At 42.9% G+C, this 12966-nt stretch overlaps 1 long non-coding RNA gene across 2 annotated transcripts in view; it reads left to right on the top strand.

Moving 5' to 3' along the window:
• The window catches only part of LOC105727490 (uncharacterized), a 30086-nt gene extending 20033 nt beyond the window's left edge, over positions 1-10053 (top strand). Inside the window, exons 2-6 of one of the 2 annotated variants that reach the window (XR_001109793.3) lie at positions 626-784; positions 1985-2083; positions 6038-6069; positions 8630-8800; positions 8935-10053. This is a non-coding gene — a long non-coding RNA (uncharacterized LOC105727490). The remainder of the gene's footprint in view (positions 1-625; positions 785-1984; positions 2084-6037; positions 6070-8629; positions 8801-8934) is intronic. The other variant, XR_001109792.3, reaches the window with a different exon arrangement.
• Positions 10054-12966: the final 2913 nt, after the last annotated feature.

Consider the following 12966-nt stretch of genomic DNA (forward strand, 5'->3'; position numbering starts at 1 on the left):
CTCTAGAACCTTTGCATACACAGTTCACAATAGGGTTCATGCTCCTATGAGAATTGAATGCTTCTGCTGATCTGACAGGAGGTGGAGCTCAGGAGGTAATATGAGTGATGGGGAGTGGCTGTAAATACAGACGAAGCTTCCCTCAACCACCCACCACTCACCTGTGCAGCCTGGTTCCTAACAGGCCATGGACTGGTCTGGTCTGTGGCCCAGGGATTGGGACCCTCCCGCCCCGCATCTAAATAGCAAAGCTGGAGAAAGTATGCCTACCCCATCTGATATAAATTTAGAGTTGTTGGAATTTGGCATGGTGAGTCAAAGTGTTGAGTAACCTGGTGTTCATCAGTATGGACAGGTGGGGAAGATAAGGATGTTTTGAGCTCGTCAAGACAGAAACAGACACCTGTTGGGGCAAGGGCACAGCAGCAGTCTGGTTCTCTCATCCTCATTCCCTATCATATGATGCTGGTCAGGGGGAGACTGGAGCAATAGTGTGATATTGGAGTTTAAATCTTTGGGAAAGTATTTTTCGAGTCAGGCTTGGTCTGGACATTGCCTGACTCCTGTGGTTTGGAGGTTGCTAAGGGGATGACACATTTCTTCAAGATTCTTGTTTCTTTCCTAGCCAGATCTAGCAGAGTTGAGTTGGGTGCCTGCAGGCTGTCAGAAGAACTCCATCCTTGCTTCTCTGCCACTACTGTGCACTGAATCCTGTCTGAAGTCCTTCACTTCCCCCTTTGGCTAGGGACCCTTTCTTCCCTGCTGGATCCAGGGAGAAGAAGAGGTAACATCAAAACTTGCTGTGCTTCAGCCATAGCTTGTGGGGCTGTCTCTGTGTAAAGTCCTGCTAGCCTAGAGTTTCTAGCTTCTAGTGTCACCTGTGGAACTACAGAATTTATCCTGATTCCAGGCTAAGTTCCTCTGCTGTGCATTCTCATGTACTTCCTTTTTGAAATAATTATCAAATGGATGGATGCTTATTTAATATTTATTTTCCTGGGCTAGAATGTGAGCTCCATAAGATTTGGAATGGAGTTTGTCTTGCTCACTGCCATATTCCTATTGCCAAGCACAACAAAATCATCGTAGGCATTTCAGGGAATTAAAAATTTATGTATGTAACCAATTTCTGGTTACACAGACTGGGCCGAGAAGCCAAACGGGCTGGTGAAACAACCACATATTAGTGGCAGCAGAAGCTGCTATCACCCTGAGGGCTGGAAGGACACAAGAAAGAAGTGGGCAACAACTTCATTCTGATTAACGTCATTCTTAATTATATGGAATTAAAAAATTTTTCTTCTGGTAGGAGTGACCACAATACTAGTAAAAATGTAGGCCATTTAACATTACCCTATTTGAAATCCAGCATAGCCTTCTTGAGCTTCAAATCTGAAATCTGCAGGGATAATGTTTCTCAAAATGATGAAAGCACCATTTCTGAGGCAAAGACCTAGCCTGTCCTGGGCAAGTTGACCCTTGGTTAGGGTTTCTGGTCATGCTTGCAGATCAGAACCCAGGGAGGCTTCCATCTGAGATGGCGGTGTCCTTTTGGATGCAGAAAAGGCTGTAATGCCACCTTTGTCCACCAGAGGGCTTCAGGGCCGCCCCTCACAGTCCAGCCGGCTGGGATTTGGTGGCTCACCCAAGCCTTGGCAGGGTGCTGCCTTGAGGGGTCTCCTTTTAAGTACCTCATGTGTTGGAGCAGATGTGGGGGTGCAGAGGCTGCCCTGATTCTAGAAGGGAGGAATTTTGCATTCGGTTCCCTCATTTTCTCTTTCACAGCTTCATTTTATGCTTAATAACAATTGATTTGAAAAATTTAAAAATCGGGAAATCAAAGAAGGGGGGTGTGTGTGTGCATTTTGTAGGCAGGTCTGGCTAATTAATGCCTAAACTCGCAGCTTAAACATTAGTTAATGTTGTAGCAATTCAGAGATGGAAAAGTGACCTTGGAAATAATTTAGCATCTCTTCATTTATAGCTAAAGCAGCAAATGCAGCCCTTGCTGCTTGCAAGATGCCTGGGAGGTTCAGAGCCTTGAGGAATGCAGCAAATAAGTAAGGTTATTAAAGCGTTTTTGGTAAGATTTTGTTTCAGTTTTCCAATCTTTCCTCCCTTTTCTTAGACTCAGCCTGAGTCTTAACAGCAGCAACAAAGCACAAAAAGGCAGTTTTCAGTTTTCTATTGAAAGTGCTTGGCTCTCTTGTTCTGATCCCATTGTTGGTCTTGGGATTTTTTCCAGACTCCATTGAATCAGAGGATAGAAAGGCCTGGCATGGTAGAAAAATTATCCAGGAAAATATTGGAGTGACTAGAAAACCAGTCAAACTCCTAATTACAAATTCTATTAAAATTAATTTTAAAATGTTACTAAAGAAATTTCAGCAGTACAGCAGAGACCAGCCACTGGAGTTACTTAAGGGAGAATGCACTAAACTGAAAAAAAAAAAAAATCAATGTGGGTTTCCTAAAAAAGTTTTTTAAAAAACAAAACCAATAATCCCACACAAAAAAACTTTATTTTAATTAATCCCAAAGAAAAAAAATAAAACTACAGGGAACCATACACAGAATTCAGAAAATGGCTGGAGCCTCTTTTCAAAGAAATGAAGTGGACATTACAACCTCTCAAGTGAAAGTCAGGATAAAAAAGAAGGAAGGTAATGATTATTGCACAAGACACATTGAAAATGATGTTTAAGCCGCACAAAGCAGAAATGGCACTTAAATCAGTAAAGAAACCTGAGCAATAGACCCAGAATTTAAAGAAACTAAATTAAGAAATGAAACACCCTAGGAGGGCAGATCTGAGGAATAGATCTGAGTATCGCGATTTCTGAATAGTTAGACTTCCTGAGTAAGCCAAACAAAGAAAAGGCCCTAAATCAATAATTAAAGATGCAACGAATACTTTATTCCAGAACCAGTAAGAGATTTGACTTGAAATAGAGAAGAGTCACATGGTCTAATAGAATACTTACGAACATTTAGGAAACAGTTCTCACACTCATACATTTTTTCATTTGATTTTTACAACGACAATACGAGGTAGACAGATATTATTATCCTCCTGTCTTACAGGTGGAAATTAACCCCAAGAAGCTGAGTGATTTGCTCGAGGGATATGACTAGTAAGGGAAGAGCCCAAGTTCAAGTCCAGGTCCTGCTCTCCAAAGTCAGGGGGGTCTCATACATATTTTAAATAATAAGGAAAGTATATCTTCGATGACACGCAAAGAGAAAAGATCACTCCTAAAAGAATATACATTGGAAACACGATTGGCTTTTCTAGTAACATAAGAAGTGCTCAGTGGGTATGAAATAATGTTACCAAGGATGAGAGAGAGAGAGAGAGAGAGGGAGGGAGGGAGGGAGGGAGGGAGAGGGAGGGAGGGAGGGAGGGAGGGAGAGGGAGGGAGAGAGAGAGAATGCATCCACACTCTACTTAACCTTACCAAACTGCCTTTCATGTGGGACACAAAAAAGACCTATAAGCTCTTCAAGGTCCTAGAAATCCAACCAGTTGCTCACTTACCTTATTCTAACAGGCTTCGAGGACTGCTTCTAAGAGAAGTCTGCATTAAACACAGAAACCTAAAGAGAAGACATTGACCTGAGTTATTTATTTATTATAGAAATACATAAAGAGAACATTATGAGGAAGCACTTTTTGTTGATAAGTGTAATTATTATATTTGATGAAACAAGAGTAAGATGTGTCCTTATACCTGTATGAGGAATTGCAAACTGCTCTGACCTTTCTAAGAGAGTTGTTTGGCTAAATGTGACATGAAACATTCCTCAGATTCAATACTACCACTCTGGGAACTTTTCCTAAACCAATAATTCAAAGAAGAAAAAGTTATAGATTGTTATACTCATATTTATAATTGTGAAAACTTGGAATAAAAACTGAAGAACTGGGTTTTAGCCCACATGAATATTATGTAGCTGTTAAAAATAATGAAGATGATATACACATATGAAATTAGCAGTGGAAGTAGAACTAAACTTTTAACCATACTGTGATTAAAACAATGAAGAATGTGTGCATGTAGATAAAGATTGGAATGCAATTCAGAGAAATGACATGAGTAAATTTAGGGTGGTGGAATCGAAGCGGAATTTTAAAAAGTCTTTACATACTATTAAATTTACAAATGGTTAGAAAGTTGCCAAAGCTGCTGCTGCAACACGGGCAATCCCACCCAAGTCAGAGGTTCATGGACTACGTCTGGAAGCATAAGAAGCTGCTTACAGTTGTTGCCCCTGAGTAGGGGAAGTGGGGACTCACGGGCCTGGGGAAGAGAGCTAGGAAATGACTTAATTTCACTCTATATGCTATATTCGTTGGTGCCTTTTGGGTTTTGTATTCTGTGGATGTGGTGCCAATGAAAACATGATGTTTTGCACAATAAATCTACGTATTTCTGACCTGAAAAGTTTCCCCAGTGGTCTCATGATGGTACAGAATAGTAGAAGTCAGTGTGGTCTTGGAAAAGGCAAAACATGTAGTTACTGTGCCATATAAATGGAAAGGCAGAGCGTGGAGACAATGCCAAGGCTAGAAGGAGAACAGTAGGTGGGAGAGAGCCTGCCTAGGAGTCCAAATGAAGCTGTGAGACCAGGTAGAATCTTGGGGCTGTGGCCATCGGAGCAGAAAGCTGCAGCGCAGAAGATGAGTGGAGATGGTGGCACAGACGGCAGAGAAGAGTGTGCTTGGATGGCAAGGGGAGGGGCCGGGGGGTGGAGCCAAGGGAGGCCAGGACTACTCATGTGGTGTAGTGTGGACAGACACTGAGCTGTGGGGCGTGCAGTGAGTAGCCGCTGGGGCCAGACACACTGGGTGCATAAAGTCAGGGCACCAGGGAAACTTGGAGCAGCGGCTCCTCCAGGAACGGCTGCTGAAACCAGTATGAGCTGGGGAGGACGCAGACGCACAGGCTGGGCTCAAGGCTGTGGAGCCAGTGGGGTTGGGTTAGCTGCAGATCTTAAAGGCATCTTCTCTTAAAGGGTAGGATGGAAAGAACAGGATTGGCAGTCAGAAGGCCGAGATTCAAGTTCCGCTTTGAGGACCAGCTCTGTGACCTTCCTCATTTTGTCATCTTCAAAATGATAATATTAGCTGCCTCATGGAGGTAGAACGAGGAGGCAAGAGTGAGAACATCTGCAAGAAATAGCAGAGATAAGTGCTCTCTGAGCTATAAACTGTAAAATCAGCATCATTTATCAGAGCAGAGAGGGGCTCAGTCACTTTAAGGAGGTAGAGTGACTCTCAGGCCTTAATGAAGGTATTAACTTGTTAATTAGAACAAGGATTTAAAGACCCACAGACCCCAGGAGGAGGAGAGACAGGTGTCCATGCTAGTAGTCTATGCCCTGCTCAGGTGAGGTGCCCAGCCGGAGGCCGTGGTGTCTCTGGGTTGAGAAACAGGCATCCTGTTTTTGTGGAAAGGGATGTATTAGGCTATCCTGGGTATATTGGCCAGGCTGATCTGGAACACCTGACCTTAGGTGATCTGCCCACCTTGGCCTTTCAAAGTGCTGGGATTACAGGCTTAAGTCACCGCGCCTGGCCATGTGAACCTTCTTTGTATCAGTTTCCTCATCTGTAAAATGGGATACTAAGAGTAGCTTCCTGTTCCTTGTGAGGAATAATGATAAATCATGTGAGGACCCTCAGTGCCTGGCCTGGTGCAGTACACACGTCTGTGGGGTTTATGGAAAATCACTGGCTTGGCATTGTGACTCATCCACAGTAGAGTCTGTGACGCTGCTCAGGGTGCTGCTGCTAAGGAGTTTGCTAGAGGGAGGGCATTCCAGGTGGAGGGCGCGGTTTGCTTGAGTCTCAGAAGGGTAAACAGGCTACAGGTAGCTGGGGTGGTTGCAACCTGGCTACAGACCATTCATGACAGAATTTTTTAAATGATGTGTTAATGGTGGGGGGCGAGACAGAGCAGATTGGGGCCAGATCCCATGAGTATGGGCAATGACAGTTTGTGCTGTGCTAATACATTCTGATTTCATCTTACAGGCTACAGTGGTCCCATGAAGAATTTTATGTAGGTGAGTGACAAAATGGAAGTTGCGTTTTAGATTGTGAGATCCTTGACTGCGGGGGAGGGGGTCTTATTCATCCTTGTGTCTTCAGTAAGTCACCCATCTTTTGACTCATAGTAAGAAATCAAAGAGCATTTGCTAAATGAATGAAAGACAATGACAGAGATTGTGGAGGCCAGATAGGCATCAGGGAGACCGCCCGGGCCTGTTTCACTAGCCCAGGTGGGAGCGATGAGGGTGTGGACAGAGGCAGCAGGAGGCGCTGGGGGAAGGTCACACTCCCCTCCAACTTGTGAAGGAGGGTCACAGTATTTGGTGACTGATGGAGGAGAGGGGTGAAGATAAAGCAAAGATGACTTTATCCTTCTAGCTAGGGTGATGCCAAAGCTACTAAACATGAAAGGAAAACAGGAGGTAGACCAGTGTGCTTAAGCTTAGGACAACAACACAATGTGAAGTACCCCGTGGATGTCAATGAGTTTTTCCTCTTAGTAATTTTGCCTGCAAGCAAGGCTGACATTGCTAACACTTCTGATGAGCTCTCTTGAATCTTTGAGGGGACCAATAATTGCAGTTTCAAGGTGGGATCTGAAAAAAAATAATGTGAACAGTTTTCACCCATCTATTTTAGATTATATATGTTATGGGACATGTTTGAAAAGGCATGTATAAGCGAACTTGTTTAAATTCAAATGTTACAAATTCCCAACTACATTCTCGTGTATGTTGTGTGTGTGTACACAACTCTATACTGCTGGAAGTTGTGGAGATAAGCAGTGCTGTCTGACCCTGGCCTTGGGGCCTCTAAGTTGCCTGACAGTGAGCCAGCTCTCAGACTCAATATCCCATGGGACTGAGGGCTCCCAGGGTCTCCCTCTAAGTTCTGGATGCAGTGACATCTGAGAGAATTTCCCTACACAGTAGGCACCTAAGATTGAAACTGCTTCATGTGTTATCTAACATGTTTATTCCCCCACGCAAGACTAAGACTACCTTTATATATACCTCATTAAATGGAAGAATATCAAGGGCTGGGGTCCCCCTGCTGCCCATCCCTATGGCACATTTATTCATTTGGCCCAAGCACACCTTTCCATGGGAGGCTGGGAGGGCAGGCACCTGGCTGGGCTGATCCGCCTTTCATGAGTTCCAGCTGCACCAAATGATGCTGGTTGGTGTCTACCCCGAGCCTTTTATACAAACACCTGAGCAGTCTTGTTCTGGATCCTAGGGAAGTAACAGCTGATTTCTGTGGATGAGAAGTTCCTATCAGCTAGCAGAGAAAAATTTATTGTTTCATCTCATAACGCACGTGTTTTAATTATTTCTACCATCAGATTTAACAAAGCTCTAAAATGAAATTTAAAGTAGCACGAGGATTTTATGAAGATCTTGTATAATAAATTTCAGCTTTATTGCTTTATTCACAGAATCTAAAAGACTCCTATTTGCTTTTCTTGTTATTTTCAAGGGGAATTTAAAAAAAGTCTTTCTCCCCAGGTCTCTTGAATAATAGTGGTGTATTTTTCTCTGTCATGGTGTAGAGAAAGGCCCTCTTCTACTGCGTTTATGGATTTTTGAAAAGTTAACGATAGCGGTTTGTTTGAAGTAGATATTTTGTATGTGTGCCTCTGAGGTGAAATAGTCTTCCAGGTTCTTGCTGTGACCAAGAAGGTTTTATCTTTTATGCAGGCATGAAAATAACACTTAAAAATCTTAGTTGGCTTTTCAAGGATAAAAAACAACAACATCATCAAGGACATTGCTAGGGTTTTTTTGTGGTGGTGGTGGTTGTTTTATTTTATTTATTTTTTTGAGCACCCAGGTTGGAGTGCTGTGACATGATCTTGGCTCACTGCAATCTCCACCTTCTAGGACTCAAGCCGTCCCCCTCCGACCTCTGCCTCTCGAGTAGCTGAGACTACAGGAGTGTGCCACCACACCTGGCTAATTTTTGTGGAGATGGGTTGGCGGCGGGGGAGGGTGGTGGGGTGGGCTCACTAAGTTGCCCAGGCTGGTCTTGAACTCCTGAGCTCAAAGCCATCCGCCTGCCTCAGCCTCCCAAAATGCTGGGATTACAGGTGTGGGCTACTGTGCCCAGCCTAAAGCACTAACTTTCTAATTAGTCAGGATACACTTGATGCTGGTAACTGCTACTTGCATCAGAGATGCCTGAAAGTATCTCTGAATATCTAAGGGGAACATTTTGAAAAAAGTGAAAAGCGATGTGAGGAAGTACAGAATCACAAATTGTATAGAAACAAAACAGAGCCAAATGGAAATACAGAATGTGTGTGCATATGTATGCCTTATAGTTTCTGCCGTCTACTCTGAAATAGAGAATATTATCATTCCCTTCTTTATATTCAGGAACACAATAGGTAATGACATATTTTTAGTAATCCTCTAGAAATCTTGATAAAGTTCACCCAAAGTAGGAAACTGCAGTTAAGCTTAGTCTTAGTTTTTGGTGGCATTAAATAAGGGAGGACTAGCCCGGGAAACTGGACAGAGTCCACTGGCTATTAATCTGGTCTGTGATTCTATGTGGTTCTTGTAAAACCAGCAGATAACAGCAGTAACTAAGGGTGTAGACCCTGGAGATGAATCAGAAGGAAGCCTGGAGACTGCGAAGTGAGTTAGCAAGAGCTGTGCACCTAATAGGACAAGGAAGACAATGCCAGCCAGCCCATTCCTTTTCTATCTCCAACTTCAAACATTAAAAATCATGTTTTCGGTATGTGTTTTTTCTGGAAGGAATAATTGGAATATCCAAGGATGTGAGAGGAGAGGGAAGTGGTAAACAGGCATTTGCCATAAAGGGGTGGGAAGAAAAATGGAATTGCTCCAAGGTTGGTTGTGTTCTTCCAGCTCCATCTATGGGAAAGAGAATGAACAACTGGGTGTTTTCCTTCTGCGCAATGATTATGACACGGGTTACTTCTGAGACCAGAAGCATTGCCACTGTGGACAACATGGAAGAGAAGTATTATTGAGAATCACTTATAATGAGATGCTACTTCAAATTAGGAAAAATTTGATAAATTTATAATACAAATGATTATAAAGACCTAAAGATCATTCATGACAGAATTTTCAAAATGATGTGTTAATTATAAATACCAGTATCTTGCTAGTTCATGTGCTTTGCTTGGGCATGTCAAGTATGTAACCTATTAATATAATCTATCTGGACTGAAATGAGCCTGATTAAGACCTCATTCTCTAAGAGGTATTTTATCCCCTGATTTTGGTACTTTCTGCCCAATACTAATCTGAATTTTTACTATAGTCATTCCTAGGAAATGTTCAATAAAAAGTTTTGAATGAATTGCTCTCAAGCCCAATTCAATGCTTGTTAATTGGTTAAGAAGATAACTAATTAGGGTGGTCATCCAGAAAGGGTATGAAAATGAGGAATTCTAGAGTTGACAAATGATGCTTATGTAGGCAGCTGGTTTTTACAAAGTATGACAGTTTATTGTTTCATTTCAAAGGTCACCGAAACATGGAGTCCACATCAGCTATTGGGAGGGGAGCCAACGGCAGGATGATCTGAGGTGGCAGGGGTGTACACTCAGGCCATGGGAAAAACACTTTTCAAAAACAAATGACAAGAGGCTGAAGTGTGGGTATAACAAGATTTTACCCCCAGGTTATGTTAGGGCTAGTAACAAGAAAGCATCAATTGTATTGAGCCCACTGGGGACTCACTTCTGGGTGCTAGGCAACAAGGTCTGAGTTTGGAGCTGTCCAAAGCCAGTGGTTTTTCTCAAATTTAGACAAATCTTCCCATGTCTTAGTTTTGGGACAAGGTTTTTATTTGTTTGTTTGTTTCTCCCTTAAAAAAAGGATTCTTGGACTGGGTGCAGTGGCTCATGCCTGTAATCTCAGCACTTTGGGAGGCTGAGGCAGGCAGATCACGAGGTCAGGAGTTCGAGACCAGCCTGATCAACATGGTGAAACTCTGTCTCTACTAAAAATACAAAAATTAGCCAGGCATGTGGTGGGTGCCTGTAGTCCCAGCTATTCAGGAGGCCGGGGCAGGAGAATTGCTTGAACCCGGGAGGTGGAGGTTGCAGTGAGCTGAGATTGTGCCACTTCACTCCAGGCTGGGCAACAGAACGAGACTCCATCTCAAAAAAAAAAAAAAAAAAAAGGATTATTGGATTTGAAATTGATTAAGAATGACTAAAATAAAAACTAGCATGTATTCTGTTTCAACCCCAGCTGGTCTGACACCACCTGGCATACTACAATTCAATTCTGGTGGTAACCCCCTGGAGCTAGTGCAGACTCCATCAGTTACGGGCTCAGTCCTTCATAAGACTTCCTTCACTTTAGGTGCCAGCTGCAATTTGGAGGCTCCCAAGCCACCTGCACTTTTGACCAAGGGGCTACAAATTTGGGAGTTCTCACAACCCCGTCAGGTTCAAAAATTCAGTAGCATGACTCACAGAGCTTGGGAAAACACTTTTTTTTTTTTTTTTAATTACAATTTTATTATAAAGGATACAGATCAGGAGCAGCCAAAGGAAGGGACACACAGGGTGAGTTCTGGGAGAGTCCAGAGTGTGGAGCTTCTGTGCCCTCTCCTGTGGAATCAGCGTGCTGTCACCCTTCTGACACATCAATGTGGTCATCAGCCAGGAAGCTACACCAAGCTTTGGTGTCCAGAGTTTTTCTGGGGTTTCATTATGTAGGCATAGTTCATTAAATCTGGCCAACTGATTGAAGTCAATCTCCAGCCCTCCTCCCCTTTTAGAGGTCAGGCTGGGCTGACATCACATTGCTCAAAGTCCCAACCCGCTAATCATGTAGTTGGTCTTTCTGCCGAGTCTTTCTGGTGGACAGCCCCACCGTGAGCTTCCTTATTAGCATGAACTCAGCCGGCTCATGAATAATGACGACACTTCTGTCACTTGGAAAATTCCAAGGGTTTTAGAAACTCCATGCTAGGAACCCAGGACTAAGACCAGACAAATTCTTTATTAAACAACAGCACAGGAATACAGGTAATGTGGGCATACTTTTAGAGAATGAACTTTAAACGATGTACAGGGGGTTCTGATTTGTTTTCCAAACTAATGCCAGGGTGATCTTACCAAAACACATGAGTGCCTGAAAGTCTTCAGTGGCCTCCCACTATTCTCAGGATGAAGAGTAAAATCCCTAACCAGGTCTCTTGTGTGGCTCAGCTCCTGTCTTGTCTGGCCTCATCAGACACAGCCCTTGCTCCTTGCTCTCGTGGGTTGGCCCTTCAGTTTCTTGAATGCACTTGCTGTCTTGTCTGGTCCTCTCCCCTTGCTGTTCTGTGCTTGGATCTGTTGTCTTCCCAGCCTCTTGATCTATGTGTTCCTATAGCACTTTGGCTGCTTTCCTTCATGGTCCTTGATCTGTCTTCCCTATTAGCCGTAAGCTCCAAGGTGAGCTGTTTGTGCTCGTAGTTGTATTCCTGCCCCCAAACTCAGAAGTTCCTAGTACAGAGAGGATGTTCCACATACCTTTGTCGAATGAATTAATTAAGTGTTTTCTAATTCACCCCCAGGGAATTGGCAAAAACCCTTACCCAGGGCTGAGAAAATACTGTTTGCTCTGCCTGAACTTCCCTTGTTCTTGTGTTTTCATGTTCTGCTTATTTTTATTCTCAGTGTCTCTCATTATTTTGCCCCATGTCATTCTGTACAGGGCTCTATCTGATGTCAGGGCCTTTGTTTATGCACTTGTTCAAAGTTTGCTTCTCCAGAGTCTTAATCGGTTGTAATCCTAAGGAGACTCTAATGTGTTCTACAAAATCCCTGCTGCTGACTTATTAATCTGGGGAAGGCTTCTGGCTCTCTGTGATATGGGGATTCTACCTGTGCTGCGGCTCTGCTTTGAGCACTTTTAAAAAGCCTGCTTTCTTTGTGCCGTATCCTAGCCTAGTCTTTTAAATGCTGTGCTGTTCTAGGTCGTTCCTTACCTTCGTTTTGTGATATTTTCTGTTTAACATCATTAAGCCTCTCCCGGGCAGTACTTGGCCATTAGGTTGTTTCTGTTGAATGGCTTGATGCCACTTTCAGGTGTATTAGTCTTGGTAAGTATAACAATTCTGCTGGAAGGATGTAGGAAGCAGACACAGAAGAAGTAAGTTAATGTTACTTGGGAACATACAGCTAGTTAGTAGAATAACTGCAATTAGAATGCCAAACTCCTGAGCTCATACCTAGCTGTTCTTCCTACTCTACCCTGAATTGGCTCACATTTGTGAGCAAATGAATAGGAAATTTTGTTGACTATCTTTCCACTTATCAAAATGTTTGGAACTATAGCAAGATACTTGTCCTATTCATATCACCTCATTTGATTCTTAGACTGCAGAAACTGGGAGAAGCAATTAACAGCAGTAAGGTCGACTTTTCTCAACTTTACCCTTCAGAGGTTCTGAACAAAGAGAACAAGGAACCCAGATCACCCAAAAGCTCCAATTAAAGGGAACTTGACTGCATATCCAGATGTGAAAATCAGTACCAACCCTCCGGGTTTCCCTTCAGTGTCCATGTTGTAAAAAATGCCTGGCAAATTTATTCATATTAGCCACTGATATGTTCACACTTTCAGTTTTTATTAGAATAGATGAGAAAAAAAGACCTTGGTATTCCCACCTGAGGTAAGAAGATGTTCTAAAAATATCTAGTTGGCTGGGCACGTGGCTCATGCCTATAATTCCAGCACTTTAGGAGGCCGAGGTGGGAGGATTACTTGAGCCCAGGTGTTCAAGACCAGCCTGGGCAACATAGGGAGACCCCGTCACTATAGAAGTATTAAATTAAAAAAAATTATAAAACAATAAAATTTAAAAATCTTATTAAGAATGGCTTGCTTATGGTCATCATAAAGATTCATAAAATATGAAATGTAGAT

Source organism: Aotus nancymaae, unplaced genomic scaffold (assembly GCF_030222135.1).
Source record: "Aotus nancymaae isolate 86718 unplaced genomic scaffold, 86718_ANA_hifiasm-v0.15.2.pri h1tg000011l, whole genome shotgun sequence".
Classification (NCBI taxonomy): Eukaryota; Metazoa; Chordata; class Mammalia; order Primates; family Aotidae; genus Aotus; species Aotus nancymaae.